Source organism: Camelus ferus, chromosome 31 (assembly GCF_009834535.1).
Source record: "Camelus ferus isolate YT-003-E chromosome 31, BCGSAC_Cfer_1.0, whole genome shotgun sequence".
NCBI lineage: Eukaryota > Metazoa > Chordata > Mammalia > Artiodactyla > Camelidae > Camelus > Camelus ferus.
Genome location: NC_045726.1, coordinates 18093294 through 18120462, shown reverse-complemented (window position 1 = coordinate 18120462; position 27169 = coordinate 18093294). Strand labels below are relative to the sequence as shown.

The following is a 27169-nucleotide window of genomic DNA, read 5'->3' as shown; positions in this document are numbered from 1 at the left end:
CCTCCCGGGGTGGTGCCTGCATGTTGGGGGGGGGGCAGAGCCCTGAGTCCCCAGGGGGAGGGGGTCTTCGGGGGAGGCGAGGGGAGGGGGCAGCGTGGCGGGCTCACCGCTCGTGCCACACACACCGCCCCGCTCCCAGCCTCGGCGTGGTCGGAGCCCTCGGGGGCGGGACAGCGTGTTCTCGCGAGGCTGGTTTTCAACAAACGCTTGCGCAGGAAGCGCAGGGCGCGCGGGGCGGAGCAGGCGCACCGTGGGGCCCGGGGCGCGCGGGGCGCCCGGGGCAGGTGTCTCCCTTGCTGAGTCCCGTACTCGAGCATTAGGGGAACGCAGCCTGTCCTGTCTGCAGCAAAGGTAGGTTTCCGGTTTGTCCTCTGTCCTCTGACGTCTCTTGTATTTTTGTCTGCGTAGGTGCCTAAACCTGTTTCCCAGTCAAACAGCATTTCTTGTCCTTCATGGATTTTTCCATTGATTTTGAACTTAGCGAGCTCCCCTCACCGCCGCGTTGAAATTCGTTACCTATTAACCATGTTTTCCATCTAATGGTTTTCCCGGTTTGGCTAATACAAAGCTAGGCGTCTCTCGGTGCCTGCAGCAGAGGTCAGATGCAAGCTGCTTTCTTCCCCTTGACTGCTTAGCCAACGTCCTCACACGATTTGTGGAACAATCCATTCCTCGCTCATTGGCTTACTCTGCTCCTTTTTACAAAAAGAGCTTTCCTGAGGCCTAATTTACATACCGTAAACTTCACCCACGTGAAGCACATGATGCAGTTGATTGTGGTAATCTGTAGGGTTCTGCAGCCACTCCCCCCAGGCCAGCTTTGGAGCGTCTCCATCACTCCCGAAACACCCCCCGTGCCTGTCTGCGGTCAGCCCTCGCTGCCGCCGCTCCCCTGGGCACCCACGGGTCTGCTTTCTGTCCCCGTGGATCCGTCTTTGCTGGGCATTTCACGTCAGCGCCATCTCCCACCTGTCGTCTTTGGCACCTGGCTTCTTCCACGGAGCAGGATGGTTTTGAGGTTCACCTGTGTCGTGGCCTGTGTCAGCAGTCTGCTCATCTCACCTGTGGATGAATCCTCCATCGCAGGAGCACACCAGGCTCTACCTGTCCATTCACCCGTTGATGGACATTTGGGTGTTTCCACCTTTTGGCTGTTGTGAATGAGGCTGCTCCGACCGTTGTCGTACAAATCTTTGTGTGGGTGAACGTTTTTCTGCCTCTGGGGTGGACTCCTGGGAGTGAGATGACTGGGTCATATGATAAAGTGAAAACCACCGGGCTGTTTTCCAGAACGTCGGCTCCATGTTGCCTGCCTGTCAGACTCGGCCTCCTCACCACCACTTGTTACCGCACGCCTTTTAAAACATTTGCCTCTGTTCCGTTTTTATATTTTCAGTTGGTATGTTTGCCAGCCTTTTTCAGGCTGTGCTTTAAGAGTAGCTATGTTTTTAATTCCTTCCAAAGTGAGGCGAACGCAGGCTGCTGCCTCCCTGCTTAATACATCTTTATCTCAGGTTATGGAAACTCCCATGAAGGTTTATTTCCCTGCAAATAGTTTTTAAAAATTAAATATTTACTTTTCCAAACTCCCAAACAAATCTCGCATTCAGAGCCAAGTAAATGTTGGCTGTGATTTTCGAGCTTCCTTCTTTGGGCTTTGGAGATGATAAAAGCACCAGGAAAGTCTCCGAGTCCTTGAGACTCCCTTCATCTTAAGGTCCTTTGGGACACTGGGGCCTGAGCAAGGCTTTTCTCCTCGTTAATCATTCAGGGGGGTGTGTTCTTCATCAAGGACTTTGCTCTGTGACCTTTACCCCGGCTTTGGCTCTGTCTTCAGGAGCCTCTGGGCCGTTCAAACGGGACCCGGGAGGCCGGTGTCCACGTGGAGATCCGGGGCGCCCTGTCTGCCCGCTGACCCGGTGCCCCCAGCTCACCGCCGGCTCTCGGCATCCGCTGGGCAGGCCTCGCGCACGCTCGGGCACTGCGTCCTTGGGAACACCGGCCTCTCCAGGGCGGAATGGGGCTTTTTGCTCTGCGCTGCTCCTCCCGCGCTCTGCGCCACCTGACTGGAAGAATTAGGCTGATCTTTATTTCTGCAAAGCTCCTGGGGGAGCCAGGCAGACGGACGTAAGTGGGGCGGGAGGTGCTTCCGCACGGAGCTCCGTCCAGTCGCCCTGCACTCAGCGTCCCCCCGGGGTTGTGCAGGGACGGCACCTTCTTCCCGCAAAGGGACATTAGGCTTCTCTGAGGGAGAATTTTACAGACTCTGACGGATTTTTTTCCTTTTAAAAATACAGTTCCCACATCATTACCATCTATTTCAAAAAATAACCCGCTTCATCCACCTAGTGGATGGATTTTAAAAATAGAGACGTATTATATATGTATTTGCATTTTTTTTTATTGTGAAATGCTAACCCTTCAGAAAAGCTTAGAAAACTTACGGGCCATCATTAACGATTAAAAACCAGCCTCTGTGTCACACCCGCCAGTTGGGGAGGCTGCGCGTGGCCTGCCCCCGGGGGCCCCTCCCTCCCAGGCCTCCCTGCCCCTCGCCGCCTCCGTGTTCGCCCTGCAGCTGCCCCGACGTTCACGCGAATCACGTCCTTACTCCCCTTCCCCTCTCAGCGCCGTCTCCGAACGCTCGCCTTCAGCGTTGCCTGCTTTGCTTTCTGAATGTGCTCCTCTGCCGAACGAAAGTTCTGAACTGCAGTGCAGCCGAGGCCGCTCAGTGTTTCCCTCGACGGCTGTTGCTTTTCACGCCCCGTTTGTGAAGCCCTTGCCGAGCGGAAGTCCATGAAGGCGGTCGGCATCACTGCTTAAACCCCTACCGTCTGGCCTTTTACGCAGGGCTTCTCCGCGCCCCGGACTGGGGCGGACACAGCCCACGGCTCACGTTTGGTCCCAGGTCTCACCGTGGCTCCCTGGGAGCGTCCCCTGCGCTGCAGCACCATCCTCCTCAGAAACCGAGGGTCGTGTTTGTACGACGTCACCCTGAGCTTTCTAGTCTCTTCCATCGGCCCGTTTTCTTTCAGTCCTTGAGCTGATGTCGCACTGGCTTCCTTCTGAGCCTTTGTAATAAATCTCGGTAGAATGAGGTCCCGCAGAGGAAGTCCTTCCACCTTCAAGTGTCATGGCTCCTCTATTTCCATGAATTTTAGATTCAGCTTGTCAAGTTTCACACACACACACGTTGGCTATTTGAGAGAGTTTGAGATTTGCAGATGATAACCACTATATATAAAAAAAGAGAAAAACCAAATTTCTTCTGTACAGCACAGGGAACTATATTCAATATCTTGTAATAACTTTTAATGAAAAGAAACAAATTTATGTATGTATGTGCATGACTGGTGCTGTACACCAGAGATGGACACTTTGTAACTGACTGTACCTCAATAAAAAAGGAAAAGTGAAAAAATATTGAATATTTGATTGGAATCACACTGAATTTATAGATCACATTTTGAGAAATTGAAGTATAGTAAAAAAAAAAGACACTAACTTATTTACAAAACAGAAACAGACTCACAGACATAGAGAACAAACTTACGGTCACTGGTGGAGTGGGGGGAGGTGGTGGGAAGGGGTAAACGGGGCTTTGAGATGCATAGATCACTTTTGAAAGGACTGGCATTTTTCCAATACCGAGGGCTTCAGCCCGTTAGCGCGGGGCAGCCCTCCACTTGCTCAGCTCCTGCTTACGCTTCCTGGTGCCGTTTTCTGTTCTGCTGTATAGATTGTCGCACCACCAGGTGTGCCCACAGCTGCCTCCCCGTGTGCTGAGCACTGGCCCGGAGCCCCCGCTCCAGTCACAGGGCGGCCCCCACCCCGAGAGTCCGTCTCCTCCTCCGGTCCTGATTTGGGTTTGATTATTGACTGAACACCTGGAGGACAGGGCATATGTCTCGCTTCTCTGGGCCTCAGTTTCCCCATGTGCAAGATAAGAACCCTCTCACAGGAATGAGAAGATTAAATGAGAAAATACACCGGACGTGTTTAGAATCTGGGACATGGCAGGCACTCAGTTAATGTTATTTAAAAAAACCCCTGAACCAAGGAAACAAGCCACCTGCAGAATGGGTGCAATTCAGAGGGAGCTTATACCCCAGGGGGGCCAGCCGCACTCACGGGATGGCCGGCGTCCACTTGCTGGAGAAGGTGCTCCTGGAAGGATGCGTGGATTTGCATATGGGGCCAAGGGGAGAGCAGTCCCGGGCTCACAGTCTGCACCGCCAGCCCCGAGGAAGGTCGGCGGCCATTAGCCCACCTGCCGGTGAGCAGGAGGCCGGTGGAGGGGCGCGTGTCATCCAGGTGCGGGGAGGCGCGGCTGGCCCGGTGCCGTGTCCCGACCCTGCGGAGTCTGTGTTTCGGCCCAGCTCGGCCCCTGGTGGGGGTCAGCCGTGCACCAGCCCAGCGCCCCCCCAGCCCTCTTCCTCCAGTGAGGACAGCACTCGGCCTGCGCTCGGCCTTGAGTGGCGGCGTAGAAAGGAGCCGCAGTGTCCTCCTGACACTCACGAGCGAGACCTAGGTGACAGCACACCCCTAACCTCGGGGGGGACCCCAGCAGCTCTGGCCTCGCGATGCATTCCAATGTGCCAGGGAGACTTACAAGCAACGCCTTAAGATGATAGTCGTAAAGGGTGTTTCTGAAACGACAGGGGTATTTTAAAGCGCGGGAAGGTGTGACAGGGACGTGCGTGGGAGCTGGGCCTGCGGGCTTTGGAGACTGACCAGTCTCCTGACAGCGTGACCGAGAGCCAAACCCCGCACGGGGCCCCTGCCTCCCAGATCCGGAGGGGCGGGCCGGTGGGGCCTTCCTAGTGCCGCTGACCCTGGACAGAGAATCAGGAGCTCCCGGCCCTGCCGCCCCGGGAGCCCAGTCCTCTGCAGTTACTGCCTCGATTGGCTTCCTTGCCTCGGCCCAGCCGCCGCCGGCCACCTGCGCTGGTTTCCTGCCCAGGACATTCTAACGCTTCTCACCACCTGACGGGCCCAGGTGAGGCGTCCCACGGCCCCGCTCTCTGCATCTCTTCTCCAGAATCAAAGCCCTTCAGTGTGGGACGGGCTCTCAGATGTGACTGCCTGGGTCTCCAGATGAGGAAATCTGGACTCAGGGACTGTGATGCCCCTGAACTGACCAGCCATTTGGCAACAGCACCTTCTGTTTTTAAGGAACTCAAGTCACAGGAAAAGTGACATCCACACAGATGGGGGGAGGGGAGCTATGTCTAAAGACACTTCAGCGTACGTTCGGCTGACTCAAGGCAGAAACGGAGCACAGAAATGCCAAATTGTTTAAAGAAAACCTTGCAAGTGTGACAGCTGGCCCTGGGCAGCCACCCATGTAGCACACTGTTTAGCGGGCACGTCCTGTGCCAGACAGGCTTCTGGGCCTTCGGAGGCAGCCCTGAGTGTCCACCAGGCAGACGGCGGCCCTGCGGGTCCCGCCTCCTCACAGGCACGGGGACGGAGCGCGAATCGAAGGAGCGAGTTACGGAAAGTGATGGAAGGCGATGAGGGCCAAGGGGAACCACAGCAACAGGAAGAGGTGCAGGCGTGGGAGCTGCTATCGTAAGTGCTCTGAAGGGACAAAGTAGGGCAAATGTGTGTACTTGAAAACAGACCCGTCTTTTTTTGTTGAAGACCCAGGACTTGGCGGGGGTGGTTCTCCTTGGAGAGCTGTCATGTCCGTAGGAGGTGCTTGGAGAAAAACGAGAAGCAGGTCCACCCAGATACCCCTGAATTCTGCGTGATGGTGTCCACACATCTTGGGAAATTAGTTCTCCCCCCTTGACGTATTTATTGAACGCATCCCCGTTTGCCAGACAGACGTCCACATCCTGGATGAGGCTGGAGAAAGAACTTTCTGCTAAAATGCCCTGGAGTTGGGTCTGACTAAGAGCCAGGGCAGAGCATCAGACAGCTTCTCAGGTCAGTGGACGCTGAGGGACCAGGGGACTCAGAAGGGACGGCAGGAGGCCCGCCAGTGGTCCTGCTTGGGGCGCGGGGAGCCCTCCGACCCTGCAGTCCTGTCCTTCTCACCCGGTGACTCTCAGGACCTCAGGGGACTTCTGGCTGACCTGTGGTGGACTCTCTCCTTGAGCAAACTTTGGACAGGCACCTCTGGGTGCTCTTTAGGCCTTGCCCTGCCCTGTTCTTGGCTTTTTCAGCCCAATTTTAGCAAGAATCCTGCTAAGTAAGTTTAGAGAGAGTCCCCCGGCCCCTGCAAGCTGAGCTCCCTGGGTAACTGATGAAGCTCCTCATGCCCCACCTTGACGTCTGACCACCCTGGCCTGCTTTCAGCAAGGGGCCTGCTGGGCTGGTCAGCCAGAACCCCCCACCCTGGACGTCTCCTCTTAGTGGTTTTCCGTCCACTGACTCCCCCTCTGCTGTTGGCTGTAACCCCCCGAGCCGCCTCTGCTGCATTGGGGTTGGGCCCCAGCTCTCAGCCCTGCTGAAATAGTCCTGGATAAAGACCTTCCTGTCTTCCCCCTTCGAGACGTGAGCCATCGCCGTCACCCCCCGAAGTTCCCTCGTGCCCCTTCCCAGTGGATCCCCAACCCCTCAGAAGGAACCACTGTTCCAATTCCTTTTCCATTGTGACCTGGTTTTGCCTTTTCTAGAGTTTCATAAAATAGAATCACACGCTACCTGTTCTCTCGTGAAGGGTTCTCTCACTTAACGCAGCCATTTTTCAGTTCATTCCTGTTCATTCCTTTGTGTTACTGAGTAGTATTCCATTTTGGGGAGACACCACAATTACTTTATCATTTGTGTGCTGGGGGACACCTGGGCTGTTCCCAGCTTTGGGCTGCGGTGAACGAAGCTGCTATGAGCTGTGTGTGTGTGTGTCTGTCTGTCTACATGCTTTCATTTCTCTTGGGCAAACCCCTAGGAGTGGAGCTGCTCAAGCAGAGGATGGGTAACAGTGGGTAAGGTCCTTCCAGAACCTTCTCAGAGAGAAATGTGCTGTTTCACATTCCCTTTGAATGCAGCGCTGCTTAAAGCCCTCTGTGGCCTGGCCTGCCCTCGACTCTGGCCTCTGGGATTGCAGTCGAATTCCATTCAGCGTGCAGGCTTTGGGGAAGAGTTGGCCCACAGCCTTCAGATCCTGAGCAGTGCTCAGTAAATGTCCTCTATCTGGAATGTGTTACCCGGGCCCCTCCCCTGTCCTTGGAGTAAATGCTACACGAGAGGAACACTAAATAGTCCAAACATTTAATTCACAGCTTCAGTTTCTCTGAACTGGAACCCAGGGGCGGCCCTTGGTCAGCTGGTAACACTTCTAGTACTTGCTCATGGTGTTTGAATTTGCCTGTAAACTCATTCATTTATTCAATAAATGTTTACTCAGCTCCTGCTCTGTGCTGGGTCCTGCCCTGGTTCTGCGTGTCGTGCGGGACAAGATGAATCCCTGTCTGTGGCGTCCGGGAACTCCCACTCTTGTAGGGGAAAGATACGTTAGACAGTGAGTGACGGAAACATCAGACAGTGATACGATTCACTATTTAAGTTGCAATGGTGAGAAGCGCTTCGGAGGAGAAGACTAGGGAGCTGTGAAATCGTCCTGCAAGGGGATTCGACCTTATCGGGGAAGACGGGGGACTCTCTGAGCCAGCGATACCAAAACTGAGCTCTAAAGGGAGGAGAGAAATTAGCTAGATGGTGGGGTAGCAGAGCACGTGCAAAGGCCCTGAGGTGGAAAGGGGCTCTGGGACACCAAGGATTGGAGTGGTGGAAGGGTGATGAGTGCAGGGAAATACTGGGGGTGGTGAGATTGGAGAGGCTTGTGGGGGTCTCAAGGGTCAGTTAAAGCTTCTGCTTTATCTTTAAAAGCAGCGCCGTCCAGCAGAACTTTTACAGAACATTACAGATGACAGAGAAGTTCCAAGTCGCATGGCTTCCAACACGCCAGCCCCATGAGTTATTGAGCCCTTAAAATGTGGCTAGTGAGACTGAGGAGCTGAGCATTTAATTTTAATTAAATACAATTTAAGGAGCACATATGACTTTGGCTGCCTAATTGGACAGGGCGGTTTTGGCGCCATGGCGCGCCATCAGGAGTTTAGAGCCGGCAGATGACACGATCAGATCTGCGTCTGTTACCCGTTATCTGTCACTGTGGCTCCAACGTGAGCAGCGTAAGGACCAGTAGGGGTGTCCCCAGAGTCGTCCAGGGGGATAAATGATGGTTTCCGGAGCTGGGATGTGCAGTGCAGTTGGAGGTAAATACATAGGTTTAGGACTATTTGGGGATTAGAGTAAACATGCACCGAGCGGTCCTGGTCAGGCTGCTGACCGCGAGGAGGCAGGGATGGAGGGAACCCCTGCCCCTTGCAGAGTGGAGCCGGCTGTCCAGGTGGGCGGCGGTGGGGCTCCCGGAAAAGGCTCGGCTGGCGAAATTTCTCAGAAAGTTAAGAGGACGCTCAGAAGCGATGCATCGGTGTGGAAATGTGGCACGAACACAGAAAGTGTCCTGCAAAATCCAAACTCTCTACTCCCTAGATTCCTAGTCCGTGCTGGCCACGTGCTCACACGGGCGTCATCAGGCGTAGAGGTCTTACCCGACTGCTCTTAAAAAAACAGCAAAACCAAACCACAAAATAAGGACCTCGACTTGCTCGTGGGCACGTCTGCGCGGACTGAGAGGGTCCCCTCGGTGCTGCTCTGGGAGTCCCGTCGCGACCTGGCTGGGGCTCGTCGGGCTCCTTCCCCGCTGCGGGCGCTTGACTTCCTTCCAGTTTTTCACTCTCGCACGGCGGGGCCGCCGTCGGCGGGGCAGCCCGGAAGCCCGTTCTCTAGAACCACGGAGATCGTTCGCGGTGTTTGACCCAGCAACGTGGTGCCTGGGAAGCTGTCCCAAGGAAACGACCGAGGGAAGAAAATAAACGCAGGAAGGCGCTCCTTGTGGCGCGTCTGTAACGGGGGACCGATCTCAGCTGGCCGGCGGCTTCGACAAGGGGGGCGGCCCGAGGGCGTCCGAGAAACGTAAAGACGGTGGCTTTAGGGGCCGTGCAAACGTGGCAGAATGCCCTCGTGTTTCCAGCGAAGCGCACTGTGGTTACAAGCATGAGAAGTGGGTGTGCGAAACCGAAGGGAGACATCGCTGGTGCCATGATGGGATTATGAGCAGTTTAAGGTTTTCTTTGACAAGCTTCATTTTGATGGTGCTTAGCTGTCTCGTGCAACACGGAGCGCTTGGGAAGACGATGGTGAGCAGCACGGTGCTGTTTCACATGGGAGCGGTGATTTCTCCTGGACACCTTCACACCGACCACAACTTTCAAATCAGAGCTAGTTGTGAAACATCTTCTGCTGAGTTTTGCGTGTGCGATTGTTTTTATATTCAGCTTTTACAAATCTTATATCAAGATTGGCATATGTAGCTCATCGTCGTTTGGGGAAGGTGTTAAATGAGAAACAACGTTCGGCAAAAAAGCCACCAAAACCAAGTAAGTGAATGGAGCGTTTTGTGATTTGACATTAGATGCACGGCTCACACGTGCAGTTACCCGGTGCTGAAGCAAGGTGGACGCTTACTGTCCTTTTATCTTTTGTAGAAACCAGGCCCATTTGGTTGCAAGGGACCGAACCCCACAAGCGTGAGTGTACACACGAGAAGGATCTGCGGTCCCCAGAACCAAACAGTGGGAAGGGAGGGGTGTGGATGGGCCCCAGGGGGACCCACATCCAGGCTGGTACCCGGTACCTCTTCTCAGTCGCCTGCTGACCACGCCCGTCCCTGGGTTCTCCTCCCCTTGTGACAGAGCTCCTGCCGAATCCGGTATCCCTAAAGCCCTTGCGTTCATCAGCCTCACGTGTCGACAGACCGTAGCTCCCATCCCTCCCAGCGTTGCAGGACTCTCCAGGGAATTAATGAGCAATTTGCAAAGGGCGTCGAGGGCCAGATACAGGCTTTGAAAAGACGGCGCATGCCCTGTGAGCCGTAGTGACAGAATCCTTTAAGGTCACAGTTGTCAGTTTTGTAAATGGTCATCTCCACTTCGCTGAATTCTGTTTTGTCTCCTTGAAAGGTGGCCGGGCTAAGGGTCAACCACACTGTGGCTGGACCGCACTCTCTAAAGGCCAGATGAATTCTCGTATTTTTCGCGACTTCCTCTAATAAGACAGTTTCTTTCCCCTGTTGTTGCTTGTTTAGGTCACGTACCCTCATTTAAATTTCTAAAAAGAATTAAAACATGAATTATAAGTGTAAACAGACGGAAAATATGCCGCCTCTCCAGTCAAATCACATCCTTTATTGCCTACGGTTTTACACTGTTCCCAGGTCTGCTAACCTTTCTTTCAACGTGTGTAGCTGGGTCTCTTGTCTCTCCAAAGCAGATAACTTAATACAGGATATGTATCTGTGGCCTGCGTGACCTGTTTCCTTCTGCTGTTGTTCAGTCCTGATTTAACGTGTGTCGGGCCCATTACGTCTCAACGCAGAAAGCGCAGCTAGGAGTAAGTCCTGAAGATGACAGGGAGGATGGCGTATCTCAACGGCAGGACCACGGATTGACCCCGCCACCCCCTCAACACACCCGTGCTCACGCATTCGCTTTCTCTCGTATACACATGTGCACGCGCACACACACACACACACGCACACACACACACTGTGGGACCAAACGGTGTCCTTCAAAGTCCAGTGACCCCCCCCCCCGCCGGACTCTCAGATGTCGTCCTGTGGTCCCTCAGCAGATGAAGTACGTTCTTTGCTGGACGAGTTTGCCCTAACAGACTAGTAGCCCCAGGTAATGCCTAATCTCACAGTAGCTCAGGCTGGCTTGTTTCTGCCCACCTTATCAGAGTCATAAACCCCACTGCCCTTCACAGATCCTGAACCTCTTACCTCACCTACAACCAACCAGAGACGTGTGCACAAGCCGATCGGGCATCTCGTGACCCGACCTTATAAAGACCCCGACAACCGGCCCTCGGCGCTCTCACAGGCGCCTCTCATCCGTGTGGCCCGCTGTTGCCTGTGGCAGTGTGACCTAATACACTCCTTTTCTTTCTGTTTTTTAAACTGAAGTACTGTCAGTTACAATGTGTCAGTCTCCGGTGCGCAGCACACTGTCCCCGTCATGCATACATGTACATATATTCGTTTCCATGTTCTTTTTTTATTAAAGGTTATTACAAGATATTGACTATAGCTCCCTGTGCTGTACAGAAGAATTTTTAAAAATCTAATTTTATATCTAGTGACTAACACTTGCAAATCTCCAACTCCCAAGTTTACCCCTTCCCGCCTTCTTTCCCCTGCTGAACCTAAGATTGTTTACTACGTCTGCAAGTCTGGTTCTGTTTTGTAGACAGACCTGGAGATCGTCGTTCTGAGTGACGTAAGCCACAAAGAGAAAGAAAAATACCCTATGAGATCGCTCATACGTGGAATCTGAAAAAAAGGCAAAAAGAAAGAAGAGGACACGGATGTAGTTTTGAAATGAGCGGTGCCATCTTGGTTTGCCCCGGCCGTCATGCTGTCCCACGTCTGCGCCTTGCAGGATGGAAGAAGCCATGATCTTCTAAGGTCCACTGCCTGCCCTCATGGTCCTCGGGGACGAGGGCACGCTCCTGAGAATCTTCAACATCCCAGCGTCGATCTGGGGCCTGGACCTCGCTCGGATTCCGCTGAACCACTGCAGTGACACTCAGCGGGGCTCAGCGCTGATACTGCCCTTCGGAAATAACCAGATGCGTCAGTGCGAACTGCTCACTTGGGACGGCGGGTTTATTCAATCGGCTTGGCCCGTCGACTCTCACCCACCTTCGATCCACCTCCAGCCTGTCACCTGGCCCCCTTTCGTGCCTCACCAACTGGAAAGAGCTTCTGGCTCAACGTGCTTCTCACTTCTGTTACCACACGGCACGTGCACCTCTGTGTGGTGCAGTCAGGCCACCCGACAGCTTTCCTCTTGGGGACGATCATTTCACGTTGCTTTGCTCTGCTTGGCACATCCTGGTCCTCCAGGCGCGCTGACACACTCTGCCGCGCTTTCGCATCTCTAGACGGCGCTCCTGCTCTGACGCTTAGCGACGTGGCCTCACAGTTTCCACAGGGGGACCCCCTGCGAGGCTGGCAGAGCCACCCAAACGCCTCTGCAGGGTCAGCCCGCCGCCCCTAATACTGTTTTCCATTTCCGGTTATTTCAATTCCATTTTCTAAACGTGTTATTTAAGCCTCTCTGAGATTTGCCTGCTATATGGCAGTAAATATACGGTTTGCTGAGAAAAGTTAAAGCCAGTTAGCTGATTTACAGCTTTTTTTTTTTTTATTATGTTTTTCAGCGATAAATGAATGCAGTGGTGTGGCTCATTTCCCCCCAAATTGTTTTTTCAGTCAGATATGCATTTAGCAACAAATTGATTCCATACATTTATATTACAGTGATTGCCCACATCCAGATTATCTTTTAAGTTTTATTAAATGTGCCGTGTCTGGAAATGCCAAATGATTTTTTAACTACGTGGGCAAAACTTTAAAAATTGTAGTGGTGTTTTTCACAGGTTAAGTTGATTTATTCATATTATTTGATGAGCTCTCCCCCCAGAAGCTTTGTTATATGTGACTTATTCAGAATATTACCCGTTCGTTTTCTCATGGGTGATTATGGATCGTCTGTCTGAACCCAGAATTTTCTCACTGCCCGTTCTGATAAAAGAAGTGTTTAACACTTTCCACCGTTAAGCAGACAAGTCTTAACATTTGCATCCAGCAAGTGCATCGCAAACAACAAAAGGGAGCCATTCGTTTTTCTTGAAATGAGCAAGTTGTATCTTGTCATTTCTGGAAAAACAAAGTATTTCATGACCCGGTATTTTAAGTATGAAAACAAGAGGACGGGCTTACTTATACCTCTGTTTTCTCCCCCAAGTTAAGAAAGACTGAAAAGGGACACACAGAGGGTGTGAACCCAGGGGGACACAGACGCCAGCAGGGAGGTGGCGGTTACTGCGTCTTGGATGCTGGAGGTGAGACAGACACGGGGTACCCGGAGGCAGAGGAAGCTGAATTCTCGCTCCGCAGCGTGGAGCCGGCTGAGAAGCAGGTCTGATTCATGCAGAGGAGTGCAGAAGGGACCAGGAGTCGCAGGCATCCGCCACCCCCAGAGGAGGAGAAGGGCAGAGGGAAGCAGGGCTGTTAGGCAGTCTGTATGAAAAGCCATTTAAACCCCAAGTCCCGCCCCTCTGCCACGCTGCCCCGTGGCCGCCCTTCTGGCCCCGGAAGTGTCTGAACTTCGCTCCCTGCAGAGGACCAGGTGAGGGAGGCTGGACTCAGGGTGCAGGGATTGCTGAAAGGGGTTGGTCCTCCAATGTCACCTCGCCCGCTCTCTTTCTCCACGTGACTCCAAGAACGTTGGCAGCCAGGGGTACACCCTCCAGGCAGGGGACCCAGTGGCCTTCTCCAGAGAAACCCACCAGCCCATGAGAAACGATGACGAAATAGCCCAGGTGTCTAGCAGCCACAGCTGGGAAGCCCACCGGCCAAGGAGCTTTGCACAACACCCCCCCCCCCCCCGACTCTGCCATGAGTGTTTGGTTCCTTGTTCTAAGGTCACACTGCCATGAATCAGACATTTGAAGACCGAAAGCTTCCAACAAAAGAACAGAAACCAAAGTAAATAGAAAAAGCCCAGGGCAGTGGTTGGGGTGGGGGAGGAGCTGAGACAAACAATATAGATATAAATCCAAAATTTCCGAAGGACTATGGTTTGTATTCTTAACGAAATAAAGGAAGAAATTGCTCCTAAGAAACCGAAACAGGTAAAAACCTAAAAGGAATGTTCATAGAATAAAAACAGATCTTGGAAACTCAAAAAACAGGAATACTGAAGTGGGAAGTTTTAGTGGAGGTGATGGAAGGCGGCTAGGGGATCCTTCCAAGAAAGCAGACTTGAAAACGAGGCGGAAGGTAGGAGAGAAAAGGAAAGAACATGAGAGGAATACTCCAGATCTGACATCTGAAGAAAGGAACCCTCCAGTGGAGGGGAGAGAGAACAGAGGAATTTATCAAAGAAATCACTTTAAAAAAATTCCTAGAACAGAAGGACTTGGGTTTCCAGTCTGAAGGGACCCACTGCAAACATCTGCCAAACGGAGGAAGAAAGAGCCCCCTGGCCCCAGAGCACAAGACATGGAACGTCAGAACACAGACACTGATCCGGAACGGTCCTGACGTCCTACAGCGGGAAAAAAGGGGCCCAGGTCCCTGCACTGCGGGGGCTCACAGGCCTGTGAAGGGATGTCTTCCTGAGGTTGCTGGGGACACTGTCCAGCTGCGAGCCTAGACCCAGGGGGGCCGGGGGTCAGGAGGAGCGGGGAGAACGACGTTTCAGTCCTGAGAAGTTTTGAGGAGCTTGCTCGGTAGGTAGCCTTTCTCAGAAAGCTGCTAGAGGGTGCGTTCCATCAAAATGAAGGAACAAATCAAGAAAGAGGAGGACAGGAGGTCCAGGGAGTAAGAGGGAGGTCAAGGAATGTCCCCGGTGATGTTATCTGGGGTGACCTGAGGGCTGACACTGCAGAGCAGAGTCCTGAGGGAGCCACAGGAGGGGGTTCTGAGAAGGACTCTTCCTAAGGGGAAAAAAATGCAACTAGTGGAGTACCTGATGTTTCTGGATGCATTGAGAAGAGATTCGTATTTCTGGTGAAGGGTTTGGAGTGAATTTGTGCCAAAAGGCACATGGAAAAAAAGGGCCCAATATTGCTAATTATCAGACAAATGCAAATCAAAACTACAATGAGGTATAATCTCACACCAGTCAGAATGGCCATCGTTCAGAAGTCCACAAAGGAAAAGTGCTGGAGAGGCTGTGGAGAAAAGGAAGCCCTCCTACATTGCTGGTGGGGATGAAGTTTGGGGCAGCCCTTATGGAAAACATTATGGAGATTCCTCTAAAGACTAAAAATAGACTTACCCTATGACCCAGTCATCCCACTCCTAGGCATTTATCTAGAGGGAACCTTAATTCAAAAAGATACATGTACCCCAGTGTTCACAGCAGCACTATTTACAACAGCCAAGACATGGAAACAACCTAAATGTCCATCAACAGATGACTGGATAAAGAAGATGTGGTATATTTATACAATGGAATACTATTCAGCCATAAAAAGAATAAAATAATGCCATTTGCAGCAACATGGATGGACCTGGAGATTGTCATTCTAAGTGAAGTAAGCCAGAAAGAGAAAGAAAAATGCCATATGATGTCACTCATACGTGCAATCTAAAAAAAAAGACAAACAAACTTATTTACAAAACAGAAACAGACTCACAGACATAGCAAACAAACTTATGGTTACTGGTGGGTAAGGGGGTGGGAAAAGATAAATTGGGAGTTTGAGATTTGCAGATACTAACTACTATATATAAAATAAACAGGTTCATATTGTACAGCACGGGGAACTATATTCAACATCTTGTAGTAACTTATGGTGAAAAAGTTTGAAAATGAATATATGTATGTTCATATGTGACTGAAGCATGTGCTGTACACCAGAAATTGACAAAACATTGTAAACTGACTACAGTTCAATAAAAATAGAAAAATGGATAACCTATGATATTTTACAATGAAACAAATATCTTTTCCTAGCCTGAAATACTTGCTAATTTCAAGAAAAATGAGTGGCTTATTTTTGCTGTTAATGTCATAAGTGTTGGATGTAAATATTACTTGAAAGTCATTAAAAGTTAAAATTATCAAAGACATTTTTATCAGCATTGGCAGTAATACACTGGTACGTTCATGGTTCAAAGTAAAAAATGTGTAATTATCAATGTGAAAACACAAAAGAACATTTTGAATTGGTTACATACAATAAAATAAAACACTTGACATAGAGTCTTGGGGATAAAACTTATGGGGGATATTAATAATGCTATGAAAAAAATCATCAAAATCTGCAATTTTTTTTACTGCATAAACATAATTGAACATTTCCAGACATGATGTATTTAATGGAATTTAAAAAAATAATAATATTGATATGGGCATATCATTGCAATCCAAAATTTACAGAATCAACTTTTTGCAAACTACGTATCTGACTGAAATAAGAAAATAAATGTGGGAAAAATTTATTAATTAAGGCAATAAAATTTTAGTCATTACCAACAAAGTACAGAGTCTCACAGTTGAGGTATATTGTATTAGTCTTCTCAGGCTGCTGTCAAGAAATTCCGAGTGGCTTAAACGACAGAAATGTATTGTCTCACTGTCCTGGACGCCGGAAGTCAGATCAGGGAGTCGGCAGATTCAGGTCTGGTGGGAGCCCTGGCCCAGGCTGCAGGTGGCTGCCTCCTCGCTGTGTCCCCATGTGGAGAGGGAAGGGGAAGTAAGCTGCCTGGTGTCCCCTCGCATAAGGGCACTAACCCCATCAGGGGACCCCATCCTCATGATGTCCTCTGATCGCCTCCCAAAGGCCCCACCACAAACACCATTCTGTGGGGTTAGGGCTTCAAACATGTGAGCTTGGGGGGCACAGTTCAGTCCCTAGAGCACACCTGGGCTGTAAAGACGGGATAATTCCCCAGTTGTGTGTGTGTGGGGGGGGCACTGACCCTTTGGAGGGCAGTTCTCGTCGCTGTGAGGCTGAATGGACACACGCCTGTGACCAGGCAAGTCTGCTCTCAGATGCGTGCAGGAGCCACCAGGAGACGGGGGAGAGCGGCACCGTCCGGAAGACGTAATCCTAGAAGAGAAGTGATGTGCGTGTCCATCCGCAGGAGCATGAGCAGCTGGGGCACCTGCCTGTGACACGCAAGGACACGAATGCACCTCGAAGAGGTAATTTTGTGCTCAAGAAGGCAAGTTGCAAAAAGTCGCATTCTATATGATGCCAAATGTACAAAGTAAAAAAAAAAAAAAAAACGCATGCACTACAACGTAGTCGTTGTTTATGGCTACATACATATGTGTGTAGGTTAAATACATACATATTTGGATTAACTTCAGTTACATACTGTAATGATCTTGGCTAAAGTTCCATCAAACATACAAGATGAATTGAGGAGAAGGGACACGTACATTCTCTTCAGTCTCTCCATCAAGAAGTAATACATGATTGTGCTCTACACTGGAAACTGACACAGCATTGTAAACTGAGTAAAACGCAATAAAATAAAATAAAAAAAGACTCATTATATATAAGTGAAGACAAAAATAAACAAATTAATTACATAAATTTAGGAAATCCATAAGTCTAAAAAAAGAAATAATATGTGTCTCACCATATATACTCCATTCTATAAATTTTGATGATTTTCTTCCTTAGTCACAATACATGGCTCTTAGGATTATCTGTAGGTAATTTATTTATTTTTGTTGCTGCTTCCCTGCTGCTATTAATGGACTCTTTCCTTGTGATAAATTATATTCTGTGATTGTTGTGTTATAGAAAAGATATGAATTTTTTGTTCTTTATTCTCATACCTGTGTTATAAGAACTTTAATAAGATTCTCTTAGTTTTCAGTACATTGTTTCATTGTCTTCCAATGGTGATACTTCCATTTTTCTCCTTTTAAATAATTGTACATCTTGTTCCTGTTTTATTCATCTTTTTAACCTTCTGTATTGGCTGAGACGCCCAGAAAAATGCTGAATACTAGTGATAGTGTGCAATTTTGTTTTGTTTTTAGTTAAGGAGAAAATGTCTCTCTAAAGCATGATATTGTTTGCCACTCAAAGTTAGATTTTTAGATTTCTCAACTCTTTATAACTAGTAGGTATTAAATGGTATAAAATTACTTTGGGGCATTAAGTGAAACATTTTTTAACTGGGTCTTTTCATGTCAATGTATAGCATTCATTATCTTTCAACAGATTATATTTTAAATGCACAGTTTGACCACTAGATGGTGCTGTGCCCCCAACTTTTTGATGCCCTGGCATTAAACCTCTGATGTGTTGTTGAAGTTTAAAACGTTCAATTTAACATGACCCTCAAATGAGTGCCGTCCTTTTAATTTTCTCTAAAATGACTCGAAAGTAAGATTTTTTTTAAAGTAAAAACCTATTTATCCCCTTTATTTGGTCAGTTTTATGGAGGGTAAAATTTACACACAATGAAATTTACCATTTTAAGCCTGCAATCCAGGGTTCTAACAAACACGTGGAGCCTTGTAACCACCTCGCGGTCCTTGTGTAGAACATTCCCAGCGCCCTGATAAGCTCCCACACACGTTTTTGGAGTCAGCACCCATCCCTGACCAGCCCCAGGAAACCACCGACCTGCTTTTGCCTGCGGTTGACTTTTCTGTATGCGTGCACGTGGCATCGCTCCGAGTGTGATCAGTGGTAGGTCTGGCTTCTTTCCTGCAGCATCATGCCTTTAGAATCCATCCATGTTGTCAGGTGATTCTGTCACTGGTTCCTTTTTATTGGGGAAGAGCATTTTATTGTGCAGATACACGACAGTTTGTTTATCCATTCACCAGCTGATGTATATTATGACTTTAACTGCTATAAACTTTCAGGTGCAAGTCTTTGCGTTGACGTATATTTTCACCTTTCACGAATGAACACATGGCAGTGAAATTGCTGAGTCAAATGGTTAGTATACGTTTAACTTTGTAAGATGTTGCTTTCTAAACTTTTTCTGAAGCGGCTGAATTTTACATTCTTGGCAGGAGTTCAAGAGAATTCCAATCTCTCTCCACATCTTCACCAACACTTGATATTATCAGTCTTTAAAATTCTGATGGTGTGTAGTTGTATTTCATTGTGGTTTTACTTTGCATTTCCCCAAAGTCTAATGATTTTTTTTTTAATAAAAAATTTTTATTGAAGTATAGTCAGTTATACTGTGTCAATTTCTGGTGTACAGCAGTGTCCCAGTCATGCTTACACATACATATATTCATTTTCATATTCTTTTTCATTAAAGGTTGTTATAAGATACTGAATATAGTTCTCTGTGCCATACAGAAGAAATTTGTTTTTTAATTTATTTTTTATATAGTGGTTAACTTTATAAATCTCAAACTCCCAAATTTATCCCTTCCCACCTCCTTTTTCCTGGTAACCATAAGATTATTTACTATGTCTGTGAGTCTGTTTCTGTTTTGTAGATGAGTTCATTACTGTCCTCCTTTTCCTTTTTTTCTTTTCTTTTTTTTAGATTCCACATACAAGTGATCTCATATGGTATTTTTCTTTTCTCTTTCTGGCTTACTTCACTTAGAATGACGATCTCCAGGTCCATCCATGTTGCTGCAAATGGCATTATTTTATTCTTTTTCATGGCTGAGTAGTATTCCATTGTATAAATATACCACAACTTCTTTATCCAGTCATCTGTTGATGGACATTTAGGTTGTTTCCATGTCTTGGCTATTGTATATAGTGCTGCTATGAACTTTGGGGTGCATGTATCTTTTTGAATAAGAGTTCCCTCCAGATATATGCCCAGAAGTGGGATTCCTGGATCATACGGTAAGTTTATTTTTAGTCTTTAGAGGAATCTCCATACTGTTTTCCATAAAGGCTGCACCCTAATGATGTTGAGCATCTGATAACTTCTTTAATGAATATCCAAACTTTTGCTTCTTTTAAAAAATTGGGTTATCAGAAATTTAGGTTATCTCATTATTGAGTTGTAATGCTCTTTATATATTCTGGATAGAAATCCTTTATATGTTCTGCAAATACTTTCTCACAGTCTATGCCTTTTCATTTGGCTTATACCAGAGCAAATATTATTAATTTTCATGAAGTCCAATTTACTAATTTTTAAAATATATGGTTCATGCTTTGGGATTCAACTTAAGAAATCTTTGCCCAACTCCAGGTGGCCAGGCTTTTCTCCTATGTTTTCTTCTAAAAGTTTCATAAGTTTAGCTTTTATGTTTAGAGCTACAAGCCATTTCAAATGAGTCTTTCTAAATAGTGTGAGCTCGGAGTTGAGTTTAACTCTTTTGTTTTGTTTTGTTTCTGCGTGGGGATAGCCAATTTTTCAGCACTATTTGTTGAAAAGATTATCATTTCTCCCTTGAATTACCTTGGCAACTTTCTCAAAAATTAATTGATTCTATATGAGTGGGTCTGTTTCTGAGCTCACCATTTTCCCTCTTCTGATCTATAAGCCTGTTTCCCCTAAGCCTTGATATCACATTGCCTGGATGACTGTTGATTTATAGTGCCTCTTAGAATCAGGAGTGTGGTCCTAAACCCTGCTCTTCTTTTTTAAAACTGTCTTGGCCGTTCTAAGCCCTTTGTGTTTCTACATACATTTTATAACTAGCTCCTCAGTTTCTTTAAAAAAAAAAGGTCTCGTGAGGTTTGGTTTGGGGCAGTACCAAATCTATCCACCAATTCCGGAAGAATTGACAGTATAATGATGCAGAGTCATAAGAATGATATATCTTTCCATTTATTTGGATTTTATGTAATTTTTCTCAAGGTTGTTTAATAGTTTGTACACCTCTTGTTTGATTTAATAACAAAATTACATAAATTTTGTATAAGTGCATCTGAAATAAGTGTCTCATATTCTTTGATATCCTTGTAAATGGAATTTTAAAAACTTCCATTTGCCGATTTTCACCTCATTTCTAACACATAGAAAATTCCAAATCACTTTGTGACTCTAGTGTATGAACATACAATGGACCTTTGTGTGTGGACCTTGTGTTCTACAGTCTTGTTACATTCATTTGCTAGTTTTAGCAGCTTTTCATAGATTCCTTAGATCTCTCTGCACAGATTATCATGTCTCTGTGGATAACGCTGGTTTTATCTCTTCCTTTCTGAACTCTAAGCCTTTTATTTATTCTCCTCGCAGGACCCTTGTGGTAGACAGAACAGTGGCCCTCCGAGGACGGGTACATGGTGACATTTAACTCTGTGAACAAGTTAGCAGACATGGCCAAGGGCACTGAAGTTTGGGGATGGAATTAAGGTTGCTAATCAGTGACTTCAAGAGATTGTTCTAGACTATTCGGTGGACCCCGTGTAACCACCAGGGGCCCTGATGAGGGAAGAGGTTGGTGAGGAGGGGGTCAGAGTGATGAGTGAGAAGGATTCAGCCGTGGTTGCTGGCTTTGAAGCTGGAGGAAGGGGCCGCGAGCTGAGAAATGCCCACAGCTTCTAGAAGCTGGAAAAGGCAAGGAAACAGATTCCCCCCGAGAGCCTCCAGAAGGAGCCAGCCCTGCCCGCACTTTGGCTTTAGCCTGATGAGATCCGTGTCAGACTTCTGCCCTACAGAACTGTCAGATAATAAATACATAGGGTTTTAAGGCACCGAGTGTGTGGTAATTTTTCACAGCGGCCCCAGAAAACCAAACAGCCTCCAATGATGAATAAAAGAGGTGACAGTGGACAGAAGATGCACTTTAAATTCAGTACATCGATTTTTAGAATGATGCTCCTTACAATCACGACTGAAGCGGTGGTCGTTCCCCGGACCCCTGCCGTGAACCGGATCTGCAATAAGATGGGCCTGGACCGTCTCACACTAGTCTTGGTGCTTGCTGATCCAGAGCAGAAGGACGTTTTAACGGAAGCCTCCAGCTCAAGGTGATGAGCAGCGTCATTGTCATTTTTGCTTCTCTATTTGGCTATTTTTGGGTGACATTTACTGTGCGCGTTAGGGATTCCATACCACACCGCCTGAAAATCAGGGCTTCTGATTGATTCTTTTTTTGGGGAAAAAAAATGATGGAACCAAATCTACCTTTCAAGCTGGCCTCTCTCAGAGGACAGTCCCTGTTCAGTATCTTTATTTATTTATTTATTTTACTTTTTAATTGAGGTATGGCCAGCTTCCAATGCTTTGTCAGTCTCTGGTGCACAGTGCAATGTCGCACAGGGGTACGCATACATTCATTTCCACATTCTTCATCACCGTGAGCTACTACAAGATCTTGAATGCATTTCCCCTTGCTGTACAGTATAAACTTGTTTATCTATTTTATATATGCCTGTCAGTATCTACAAAATTTGAACTCCTGGTCTGTCCCACCCCACTCCCCTCTGGCAACCACAAGTCTGTATTCTATGTCTGTGAGTCTGTTTCTGTTTCCTATATAAGTTCATTTCTTTCTCTCTCTTTCTCTTTTTTTTTTGTTGTAGAATTTACCTTGAACGGGTTTCTGAGGTCCCGGGGAAGGGGGCCGGCCGAGGGTTAGGGCTGCTTTCTCGGAGTCTGTCTGTCTGTTCTTTTCTCTCGCTCTGTCTCTCTGTCTCTATCTCTGGTGACAGATCACAACTTGGCACGTAAGTGCGCAGGAGAGGCTGCCTGCGTGTTTTGCTTTTGCAGCAGGACCTGGCCTCTTTCTGTCCTTTGACACCAAGCTGCCACCGCCCCCCTCGCCCGTCTTCTTTGCTTTCCTTTGCCTCAAGTTTCTCACTGTGGTTTGGTTTCAGGCAGCACAGAGTTGTGTTTATTTGTAAGCCGCCAGGAAGTATCTCCGGAGGCAAATAAAAAATGAGTATCTCTACCTTGTACTCCCTGCACTTAAATGTCCCCAGGCCTGAGGGCTGCTGCAGACCCTCGTAGGACACTCTGCTTGGATGGAGCCCACGGGGGAGCCGGCCCCCAGGACGGCTGGGGCTGCAGCTCACCCAGGGCGTCGTGCTGCATTTGTGCATGGACGCCTTGCCTCTGCCCCGGAAGCGCACAGCTCAGACCTGCCACAGTGCAGGCCCTTGGAGAATGAATGGTCTGTATGCTCCCCCCACTTCCAAATGTAGCTGGAGAAGCAGCGGGCTGCCCTGGGAGGTGGGATGCGGGGCTGACATCCCCATCTCCTGGTCCAGCCTGGCCTTGGTGTGACAGAGGCAGGGACCCCCAGCAGGCCCTTTCTTACTCCTGACCCCTTGTGAAAGAGGAAGCTTCCACGTTCCTGGGGCCACTGGGAGAGCATTTCCTTCCTTTGCATTTAGGTGCATTAGGTTTCTGAGAACTGGAGTCTGTCTTTGGATTGTGTTTCTGCACATTGAATGGTGTCTGGCAGGCCCTCCTCTCCTCCAGTCTGGGCTTTTCTGCATAGCCAGTGATACCCCCCATGCACCTGTCATGGTCGAGATTCTGTGGTCTTTCCTGTATCTTCTCAGTGGTAAATCCCCCATCAGTTCTGCACTGCTGCGTAACAAATGTCCCTAAGCCAAGTGCAGTGAAGCAACAACAACGTCCTGCTCACCACCCCTGTGGGTCTGGGGCTGCTTGGCCGAGTTGGGTGTCCCCTCTCAGGGCTCCTCACAGGGTGGCGATCACAGTGGCTCGGTCATCTCCACACCCCCCTCCCCACTTCTGGAGGCTCTCGGCTGGAACTTCTGCTGGTGTTGTGGGCCAGAATATGTGGCCTCCCTATGTGGCCTGGGCTCCCTCAGAGCATGGTGACTGGTGTCCCAGGGTGAGCCTTCAGGAGAGCCAGGCTGTCACCTCTTAGTACCTGACCTCAGAAGACGTGTGCCATCACTTCCGCTGTGTTCTGCTCCTCCGATGCAGGTCACGTGTTTGAGCTGAGGGGTCAGGGCTCCATTTTTGTCTAGAATTTTGAGACATGTTTTAAAACCTCATGAATTCCTTTAGGGACTGTGTGATTTGCTGGGGCTGCTGTAGTGAGGTACACAGACCGGGGGGCTTGAACAATGGGGATCTACCCTCTCACAGTTCCAGAGGCAAGAGTCTGAAATGAGGGCGTCGGCAGGGCTGCTTCCTTCTTTGGGGGCTCAGCGCAGAATCTTTTCCAGCCTCTGGTGCTCCCAGCCATCCTTGGTCTTCCTTGGCTGGCATCTGTATGACTCCAGTCTCTCCTCCATCTTCACGTGGCCTTCTCCTCTGTGTGTCTGTGTCCAAAGTTCCCTCTTCTTACAAGGACACCACTTGCCGGATTTAGGGTCCTAACTTCCAGGTAGCAGGGGGTGTGATCTTCCTACGTGACTAGAAGGACAGCAGAATAGGAACGTCCCCCACAGCACCCCCTGCCGTGGGGAGCCACGTGCCGATGTGCAGAAAGGAGCAGATAAGAGACGCAGGGACTCTCAGGATTTTCCTGCTCCTGGACACCGACCCGTCGGGCCGGCTGACCCCTTTTGGCCCAGCACACGGCCACGTTGCTCACAGCCTTGTGGTGAGGTGTGGACAGGTGGCTTAGTTTGCACCAACTGAATGCGGGAGCAGAAGTGATGTGGGACCTCAGGCAGAGGGCGTGGCAACCCCAGGTGGATGGGGTGCTCTGGGGCCCACACTTTGTGGACTGGTCCCTAACGGCTACATCCACGAGGAGAGACGCTGACAGAGCCAGAATGCAGATCAACTACATCGATCAGGAAACGCTTTCGTTGTAAAACGAGACTTTCTCGAAGGAAGCAAGGTGCTGGTTCACATCCTGGTACAAATTCCTCATCGAGCTTCACGCCGGCCACTTTGGGTGCCACCACTGCAGGCGATGGTGGAAAACGACCCAGGACGAACCTGGTCCCACTGGCCTGCTCGCCTGGGAACTGGTGGGACAGAGAAATGAACCCCCAACTTTCAAGCCCCATAGTGTTAGGCCTGCTTGTGACAAAACCACAACCCTTACGCTCCTTGACACACTTGTCTAACCAGCGTCTCACACCTTTTGATGAACGAACAAACGATAACCTGGCTTGTCACACTTCTTGTGTGCGTTCAAACAAGAGTTCTTCCAACTGCAAGATTTTGGTAACACTCCAAGGTAGTTAAGAGGGTGGGCTTTCTTTATAAACGTCAGAGTTCCTAAGAGACTAGACCCTGACTGTTCTCAGCACACACAAAGAGATGGTAATTATGTGAGAAGACAGAGGTGGTAGCCAATGATACTACAGTAATCATATTGCAAAACGTATCAAACCAACACATTGTGCACCTCCACCTTACACAGTGCTGTAAGTCAATTATCTCTCAACTAAAAAAAAAAAAAAAAAAAAAAAGAGAGAGAAGATGGGCCCTGGGGCTAGAATGCCGGGTCCAGTCCTGACCAAGTCCTGGGACCTCAGGCATGTCACACAGCTCTGTGAGTGTCCCTTTCCCCATCAGCTGGCAACGGCAATGGTAGGAGTACCACCTCACCGGGCTGTTATGAAAACACAGTGAGAGTATGGAAATAGAAACGCCAGCACAGCACCCGATACAGACGTGCTCTGCTGCTGTCATCAATTCTGTTACCGGCGCCGTAAATGGCATCAAAAAAGGAAACACCATCACAAGAGGACCTTCTCGGCTCAGGGAGAGTCTATGCCAGTCGGATTCAGGTGAACAAGTGTGAACATTTTAGGGGGATGTGATGGGATTCACAGTTGATGGAACAGGAGGTCCAGGTGCTGCCCTACAGAGGAGGGGAAGCCCTGGGACCCTGCCGCTCACCCACCTGCTCTGGCCTCGGTTCATGGGCGGACTGGGAGGCTGCGCCCTTGGCTGGCAGCTGTCCGTGGCCCCTCAGGGGCAGGACGACCTTGCTGCTGGGGCAGGGGCTCGAATTAAGAACGCATTAAATCTGTAGATTGCTCTGGGCAGTGTGGCCCTTTTAACAATATTAATTCTTCCAATCCAAGAGCATGGGATATCTTTCCATTTCTTTAAATCATCTTTAATTTCCTTAATCAATGTCCTGTAGTTCTCACCATACGAGTCCTTCACCTCCTTGGTCAAGTTTGTTCCTGAGTATTTTTTGTTTTGGATGTGATTCTAAAAGGGAATGTTTCTTTCCTTTCCTTTCCTGATATTTCATTGTTAATGTAAAGAAATAAAACTAATTTCTGTGTGTTAATCTTGTATCCTGCTGCCTTGCTGAATTCTTTCATCGGCTGAAGTAGTTTTGTGTGGAGCCTTTAAGGTTTTCTGTACATAGTATCATGTCGTCTGCATATAATGACAATTTTACCCCTTCTCTTCCAGTTTGGATCCCTTTTGTTCCTTTTTCTTGTCTAGTTGTTAAGGCTAGGACCTCCAACACTATGCTGAACAGAGGCAGTAAGAGTGGGCATCCTTGTCTTGTTCTAGATTTTAGTGGGAATGCTTTCTGCTTGTCACTGTTGAGTGTTAAGAGGGTGTGCAGGGCAGGGAGCCCTCCTGCACTGTTGGTGAGAATGTAGTTTGTTGCGGCCATTGTGGAAAACTGTAGGGAGATTCCCTAAAAAACTAACAATAGCCCTACCATATGATCCAGCAATCCCACTCCCGGGCATATATCTAAAAGGAACTCTAATTTGAAAAGGTACATGCACCCCAATGTTCCTAGCAGCACTATTTACAACAGCCAAGACATGGAAACAACCTAAATGTCCACTGACAGATGACTGGATAAAGACGCTGTGGTAAATTTATACAATGGAATACTACTCAGCCATAAAAAACAATAAAATAATGCCATTTGCAGCAACATGGATGGATCAGCAGATCATCATTCTAAGTGAAGTAAGCCAGACAGAGAAAGAAAAATCCCATATAATATCACTTATATGTGGAATCTAAAAAAAAGGACACAAATAAACTTATTTACAAAATAGAAACAGATTTACAGACATAGAAAACAAACTTATGGTTACCAAGGGGAAAGCGGGTGGGAAGGGGTAAATTGGGAGTTTGAGATTTGCAGGTACTAACTACTATATATAAAATAGACAACATTTCTTCCATAGAGCACAGGGAACTATATTCAACAGCCTGTAGTCACCTATAATGAAAAAGAATATGAAGATGAGTATGTGTGTGTATATGTGGGACTGAGGCCTTGCACTGTGCGCCAGAAACTGATGCACCATTGGGAACTGACTATACCTCAAATAAAAAGAGAACACATGGAGGCTGAAGCCTTGCATGTGAGGCGAACTGCTCAGCTGTTCCTGGAGCCCCTCCCTGTTTTCACAAACTTGACCCAGAACGTGCACTTTAAAATCTGCCTCCCATCCTTTCTGCAGTTCCCGGACACCCAGGCCATTCGGTCCCTGCATCTAAGTCCTGCTCGAGTGGCAGGGTCACCACCTGAGAAGTCTTGTCTGCCAACTGGACTTGATCCTTGGAGCCACCCAGGCTAAGCTGAGGGTGGTGGCCATGGAGGTCTCTGGGCAGATTGTGGCTGGGTCCTCTGTGTGCCCCACCCTGCCTTTCCTCCTGTCCCTGCCTCGGCGAGTTCAAATATACCTGTGGGCATCAGGGTATAAATAAATGCTTCCCAACATGCTCCTAAAA

General features: G+C 48.6%; 1 long non-coding RNA gene across 1 annotated transcript; it reads left to right on the top strand.

Annotated features, from left to right (window-relative positions):
• On the top strand, positions 1 to 27169 carry LOC116660721. The gene is made up of 3 exons (XR_004316319.1): positions 1 to 351; positions 21373 to 21531; positions 26899 to 27169. It is a non-coding gene; the product is annotated as an uncharacterized LOC116660721 (long non-coding RNA).